Raw genomic sequence first — 7,845 nt, forward strand, 5'->3', positions numbered from 1 at the left:
TGCCTCCTGTCAGATCAGCAGTGGCATTAGATTCTCATAGGAGCACCAACCCTTCTGTGAACTGTGCATGCAAGGGATCTAGGTTGCACGCTCCTTATGAGAATCTAATGCCTGATGACCTGAGGTGGAGCCGAGGCGATGATGCTAGCGCTGGGGAGCGGCTGCAAATACAGATTATCATTAGCAGAGACGTGACTGCACAGAGACCATAATAAATCAATTGCTTGCAGACTCATATCAAAACCCTATCAGTGAGTGGCAAGTGAAAACAAGCCCAGGGCTCCCACTGATACTGCATTATGGTGAGTTGTATAATTATTTCATTATATATTACAGTGTAATAATAATAGGAATAAAGTGCACAATAGATGTAATGCACTTGAATCATCCCAAAACCATTCCCCACCCTCCCCACCCCTCGTCCCTAGAAAAATTGTCTTCCACGAAACTGGTTCCTGGTGCCAGAAAGGTTGTGGACCACTGCGTTAGATGGTCATAAGAGCTAGAGAAAAAAATAAAGCAGGTTAAGGGAAATTGGAAGAGCCAAGGTGTGATGGCGGGCTGCTTTTTTTTTTTTTTTTTTTTGCATACGCAGGCCAGTCTCTGTTGTGGCCTCTCCCATTGTGGAGCACAGGCTCCAGACGCGCAGGCTCAGTGGCCATGGCTCACGGCCCCAGCCACTCCGCAGCATGTGGGATCTTCCCGGACCGGGGCACAAACCCGTGTCCCCTGCATCAGCAGGCGGACTCTCAACCACTGCGCCACCAGGGAAGCCCCTGGGGCTGCTGTTTTTTAGGGCTGGTCTGATAAGGTTACATCTGAGCAGTGAACTGAAGGTAGTGGAAGGGAAAGCAATGCTATTATATGGAAGAGTTTTCTAAACAGATCACAAGGCCCTGAGGCAGAAGAGTGTCTAATGTGTTTGAAGAATATCAATGAGGCCATGGCGACTGGAGCAGAATGAGACGGGGCAGAGTATATACTCTGAGAGGCAGTGAGGTGGAGACACAGGTCGTAAAGGGCCTGGCAGACAGTTTTGTCGAGTGAGATGGGAAGCGAATAGAGTGGGGCAGAGGAGTGGCATAGGAGTGTGACCTATGCTCTAACAGGACCACCCTGGCTGCTGTGCCGAGAACAGATTGTAGGAGGAAGAGTGGAAGTGGGAGGCCACTGCAAGAATCTAGCTGAGAGAAGAAGGCGGCTCAGACCAGAGAGGTAGTTGTGGACATAATAAAAAGTGGAAAATTGTGAATATCTCCTGACGGGAGGGTCTGTTGACAGATTGGCTCTGGGAGGTGAGAAAAAGAGGAGTGACCAGATGATTCAAAGTTTAGGGCCTGAGTGCCAAGAAAAATGGAGTTGTCATTTATAGAGTTGGAAAAGACTGCTATGAGGAAATTTAGGGTGAAAATCAGGGTTGGGTTTTAGACATTTGGTTTGAGATATCTATTAGATATCCAAGTGGAGATGTTGAATAGGCAATTGGAACATGCATCTGGAGTTCAGCATAGACACAGAATTTCAAGGTCAAGTCCTGGGTTTTCCTGCCTCATCCTTTTAAGTCTCTCTCTAAGTAACATTATCCATTTCCTTGGCTTGCAATACCCCCTATGGGCTCCATCGATTTTAACCTGTACGATCACACAGAACCCCATGTTACAGTTCCCTGAGCTTGGCTTTATGCTCTGTTGTCACCATCTTGAAGTTCTTAATAATTTCTGGACAAAGGGACCTGCATGTTCACTTTGCACGGGGTTCTGCAGATTAAGGAAACTGTCCTGCTCCCAAATGTGTAACTTTATTTTGGATTTCTCTTTTGAGCACTTTGTCTCATATGCCCAACTGTCTACTTGACATCTCCACTTGGATAATGTAAAGAGATCTCAAAACTAACATATCCAAAACTAAACTCTTAACCTTCTCTAATCTGCACTCATGCGTTCCTGCCCACCTTTCCAATCAGAAACCAGAGAGCCATACTTCCCTTTCTCTCCCCATTCTCCCTCTCCCATCCAACCCAAGTCATAAGGATTGTACTTCAAAAATATGTTTCAAATTAATCCACTTCCACTGCTCCTAGCCTGGTCCAAGCAATGGTCATTTCTTATCTGGACTACTGTAGAAACTCCTGGCTGGTGGCTCCACCTCACAAGTTTTGCCCCTTCTCCAACATGAAAAAATGGTTTATTTTTCACATAGCAGCCTAAGGGGTCTTTTAAAATAAACCACAATGTGATTACACCATGCCCCTGCTTCAACCTTCCAATGGCTCCCGTTGTATTAGAACAAAACCTAAATCCTACAAGCCGCTGCGTGAACTGAGCTCTCACCACCTCATCATCTCTCTTTTGCCCCATTCACCCCTCCCTCACCCCAGAAAATGGCACAGTGGCATTTCAGTTCCCAATGCTCTGACCTCTCCTCTGCCTTAGGATGTATGTTTTGTCTGCCTAGAAACCAATGGCCCCCAACTCCCTCCAGCTTTTGCGGTGGGATGGGAGGAGGGGGGGGTTGTTTGTTTTTTGTTTGTTCGTTTGTCTTTGCCTAACTTTTTTTTTTTTTTTTTTCCTGCTGATACTCATCACTTTATTAGAACAGAACTGTGGTCTGGGAAAGGGGAGCCTGGGATGAACAGGACCAGCACCCACCTCGGGGGATTTTCCTGGACATCAGGGGTTCCGCCATGCACGTTTAGAGGTAACACCTTCATATGAAATCCCCAGAGAGCAGCGTTGTGACTGCCAAGCAGCAGGGGCAGGAGGGGTGCCCTGGGCACAGTTGGGCCCCGGGACAGCAGGGCTTCGATGTCAGGCTCCATGTGGATGGTCAGAATGCAGCGGCTATACCTGCGCCCAGGCACACGGCCCAGGCCACTTCTTTGCCACACACCAGAGACCAGGTGATGAACTTGGGGTCGGTCCCGAGGGCAGTGGCGGCGACACTGGGCGTGGGCAGAGCCTCACGAAGGAAGGCGAAGAGAGGGTACGCCTGCGAGCCATTCCCCTCGCGCTTCTCCTCTTCTCGAAGAACATGAAGTTGGGCTCGAACCTGTTGCCTGGTCTGACGTACTTGGGGCAATTCAGGATCTCGTTTTGGGCGTTTTCCTGATACGCAAACCGGTTGCACGTGAAGCTGAGCACGGCCAGGCCTCGGGGCCCGAGGCGCCGCCTCCGCACCTTCACCTGTGTGTCATCCTGGACCGCTGTGCCTCCGAGCGATGCCAAGTCCTCAGTGAGCAGGGCCCTGTCCTGCAGGGCAGGTCCACGCGGCGTGGGTGTTGGAGAGGAGAGGAGAGGGGGAGAGCTGCGAACTAGAAGCGCCTGTTTTTGCATCTTACTCATCTGACAGGTCTCAGCTCAAATATCACATTTTTAAAGAAGCTTCTGTGTTCGGCTAAGTTCCCCAGAAAATGAAACCCAGGGCAAAAAGCTGCTGGGCTATTCTTTTAATAGGGAGGACAATCTAGGGACCAGGGAGGAAGAATTGGGAGAGAAGCAAGGAAAGAGGAAGAGCCAGTGTGTGATATGCTGGCCATCTCCAAATGCAACCGATCTCTTAATCTGCAGGACCACACCCCCAAGAAGTCTTGGGACCATCCTTCAGAGGCAGGCAAAGGGGAGATATTATCCTCTGTCTCCTACCTCCCAGCGCTCAAAGGTTCAGCCCTGGGATGTTAACTCCCCTGTATTTCTAGGCTGCATGTGGGCATTGGGTGCTGAGAAGCCTCCTGGTGGTTCCAACAGGGTGACACCAGAGCAGGAAGCCAGAGAAGTGAGGTACAGAGCAGAAGCAGTATACTGTCAGGTTACACCTATGTGAAATCGTTAGCGCCACGCAGAGCTACAACAAGAGACAAGTGAAGCTGAGAAGATTCAAAGTGGAGGAAAAACACTGAGACCTTTGCCCTGATCCACTCCAACCCCATCCAGGTCATCCCGTGTATTCATTCATTGGACAAATGATTTTCAAACGCCTCCTAAGAGCCAAGAGTATGTTAGTGACAGTGACGCAAAGAAGCATAAATAGACACCACTGCTGCCTAGGAGGTGCTCACATTCTAACGAGGTTGATGGCTAAAACAGAAGTATAGGAGGAAAAAAAAAGGTAAAAATCACTGTAATTATAAACTGTGACAAGTGTAGATAGGAAACAAACAAGGGGGAGAGAGAGAGAGAGAGAAAACAGGGCCAGTGGGCTGGAACTCATGGGAAGAGGGGACAATGGCATGAGATGATACAGGAGAGGTTAACAGGAGTCAAATCATGTAGGTCTTGCTAGTTTCTTCAAAGAAGAAAGCAGTTGATTTATTTTGGTCTCTGTGCCTGTTTTCTGTTTTCCTTCAGAGTATTCATTTATTCGAGTCTTTAATTGCTTTCTGTCTGTCTACCTGACTAGACTAGAAGCCCCATGAAGTCAAGGACCAGACACCCTTCTTGTTCTCCATGGTATACCCAGTGCCTAATCACAGTGCCTGGAGCCTGGCAGCCTTCAGTAAATAATAATTGTTGAATAAATCTGTTGAATACAGGAATGAATGGATAGGAAAGCACTTGCTGTGGAGAGCAAGGACTTAAAGCTCAATGGCATCAGGCTCTCATAATCAGATTCATGCATCTCCACAGCAAGGGACCAGAAATCCTACAAGGATGTTGACCCAGTCTTCCTGGGCTGTGCTTGAGTGAGCAGGAAATGCTCCATTTTCTTATCTGATCAAGTCTTCATTTAATTAACACATCTTTATTTCTATTTAAAACTTTCAATCAGCTTACACTGAAGCCCTAGGAGCCATATTATTGTTTTAAGAGTGGCTCCATAGCCTGGCTCTGATCCATTATGTTTCAGTAGTGTGATGTAAATTAATATTATTATTATGCGCTGCCTTGACAGCTGGTAAAATGGGGACGTCCTCAAATGGCCTAACCACATGGTCCCCTCACCACTCCGCCCCCCAAGCCAAATAGCCCTCCTTATCAAATGAACCAAGTGCAATTCTTTTTTCATAAATAAATTTATTTATTTGTTTGTTTGTTTGTTTGTTTGTTTTTGGCTGCATTGGGTCTCCGTTGCTATGCGCAGGCTTTCTCTAGTTGCGGCGAGCGGGTACTCTTCATTGCAGTGTGCCACCTTCTCATTGCGGTGGCTTCTCTTGTTGCGGAGCACGGGCTCTAGGCCCGTGGGCTTCAGTAGTTGTGGCGCATGGGCTCAATAGTTGTGGCTCGAGGGCTCTAGAGCGCAGGCTCAGTAGTTGTGGCCCACAGCTTAGTTGCTCTGCAGCATGTGGGATCTTCCCAGACCAGGGCTGGGACCTGTGTCCCCTGCATTGGCAGTCACATTCTTAACCACTGTGCTACCTGCGATGCTTGCTTACTCCTGAGTAGCAGATTTCAATTCCCTGACAGCCCGTGGAATTATTCAAACACACCAGTCACATCCTCCCTAAGGAACCAAGGGGTACCTCACTCTCTTGATACTACAAAACTTGCATCCTGCAGCCCCCAGGGAATTCATTCTTTTCCCGAATGCAGCCCCCATGTGGTACTGCATGGAACAGTGTCCCCTTCCTCTAGACTGTGAGTGTACGTACTAATAAACGGCTGTCCGTCTCATCTGTCCAGTGTCAGGTGTCATGTGTTTGGCTATCCCCATAACCCCAGGGCATCCCTCCATCCTCCAAGGGGAGGGACTTAAATGTAAAATATGCTGGGACTTAAATGTAAAATCTTACATTGTGACATTGACATTGAATAGGAGATGATCAAAATAAGTAGTTTAACCTTTAGAGGGTATATTAGTTTGGTCTATCTGCAGGTATCAGAGACCAAACAGCATGGGGTTTTTTTGGTTGGCTTTGCTTTGTTTTGTTTTTATTGGAGTATAATTGCTTTACAATGTTGTGTTAGTTTCTGCTGTACAATGAAGTGAATCAGCTGTATGTATACCTACATCCCCTCCCTCTTGGACCTGCCTCCCACCCCCGCAAACAGCATGGTTTAAACAAGAGAAGAGTTTCTTTCCCCACCCCAGTGTAGCAGCTCTCTTCCTCAAAGTCTTCAGAGGCCCAGACCCTTCTATCTTGGGGCTTCTCCACCCCTAGGGCATGGCCCTCATCTGTATGTTTCTTATGGTGGAATCAGTGCATTTTCCTGTTAGGATGTCCCACAAAAATAGCTGCAGATGCCCCCAACTCCATGACTTAGGACCAGCCAGCTGAAAATCTGGAGGCTCCAACACACCTTAAACTTTTAAACCTGAAAGCAGTTGGGACACCCACCCCCTCAAATGGAGTCTAGCAGAGGGACAATACAGAATCTTGGTTAAGAACTAAAATTCTAAAGCTTAACAATTCTGGGATCAAATGCCAACTTTGCCACTTGTTGGCTGTGTAGTCTTCAGCAAGGCACTGACCGTACTTTACCTTTCTGAATTTGTTCCTGCAAATGTAAAATGGAGTTAATAACAGAAAGCACCTTAAAGGGTTGTTTTAGGGATTCCATGATATAACATATGCCTAGCAAAGCGCAGGCACAGAATAGGGATTCAATGAATCAGCCATCTGGTACGTCCTTACCCCACTTGACCAAGGAATGAGCTCATAAATATACGGGCTCAGGGGAAATTTTTGACCTAGTGTATGGCAATGTTACGTACATACACACTTAGACATTCTGAACGTGGGAAAGCTTATATAGGGCTATCTTACGTGACTACCTGAAAGGGAAGTGTTATGAGGATTAAATTAAATGAGTTAATATGTATTAAATGCTTAGCACAGGGTCTAGTACATAGTAAGCACCATGTTGGTATGAGCTATTATAATTATTATGATCATCATATCGATAAGAGGTCGGTATTACTTATTTGTCCCTGTAAAAGGCTATGGGCACTTAAATGTAAAATATTACAATGTGACATTGTCTCCCTTCCCTGAGACACTTTCTGTATATGAGGTAACTGGCAGTTTCACTACCCCCATTTGTGCAGTTTTAGTGAAGTTGGCAATTGCTAACACAGTAAAGGGGACATGTGCTATCATGCAGCTGTACAAGGAAACAGAATCACATTTTTTGAGGGTTCCTGACGGTGCAGCACTTTTTTCAAAAGTTCTCTGTAGAATTTTCAGTACAAAAATAGGTGTGAACTGTGTGCCCTTTGGAAGGGAATGAGTTGGCCACTGCAGCACTAAGATTGGTATTGTTCAGAGAATGAAATTCCTGTTCACTGATGTTGTTTTGGGTTGGGCTGACCTTATGAACTGGATTTCTTTTCAGATGGGTGTATTTTTCCTTATTGCAAATTTCCTTCAATTCATCAGCAGAAATTCTAGCCACTTTGCTGGGAGCTTGTGACCCTGGTTTGGACGGCTTATGTACTCGCCTTTCGACAAATGTGGATTTATTTTTTATTTTATTTTTTTGCAGTTCCTGCTTGGCACTTCCAGCTTTCCCTCTGGGACGCCATCTTTAGCCTTCTGTCACCACTCTCTGGTTTCATCCCCTATGAATCACTTCCTCTGGGTCACTTGAGTTTTTCTCCTGTAGGAGAGTCTAATCTTTTTCAACAACTAAGTTAAAAAAGAATTTCCGTTCCTAGACTCCTGCTTTACCATTCATTCACTGATTCCTGAGCTTCATGGCTTAGTTGCAATTCATATATCCATTGACATATTTATCCATACCATAGGTGTGGCCATGTTACTCAAAGGGGCATTGTCTTTTCTAACACAATCCATGCCATACTGTGCAGTCCTAAATCCTATCAAGGTTTGTTGCCTGAGAGAACTCATTTTCTCTGAATTTTCCTACCCACAAATGTTTATTTTACTTATTTATCTACAACTTATCTTCT

At 46.2% G+C, this 7,845-nt stretch overlaps 1 pseudogene; it reads right to left on the reverse strand.

Annotated features, from left to right (window-relative positions):
• Positions 1–2,581: 2,581 nt before the first annotated feature.
• LOC132494126 (glutathione peroxidase 1-like) lies at positions 2,582–3,332 on the reverse strand (annotated as a pseudogene).
• Between the last annotated feature and the right edge of the window lie 4,513 nt (positions 3,333–7,845).

This window comes from Mesoplodon densirostris, chromosome 7 (genome assembly GCF_025265405.1).
Source record: "Mesoplodon densirostris isolate mMesDen1 chromosome 7, mMesDen1 primary haplotype, whole genome shotgun sequence".
Lineage (NCBI taxonomy): Eukaryota > Metazoa > Chordata > Mammalia > Artiodactyla > Ziphiidae > Mesoplodon > Mesoplodon densirostris.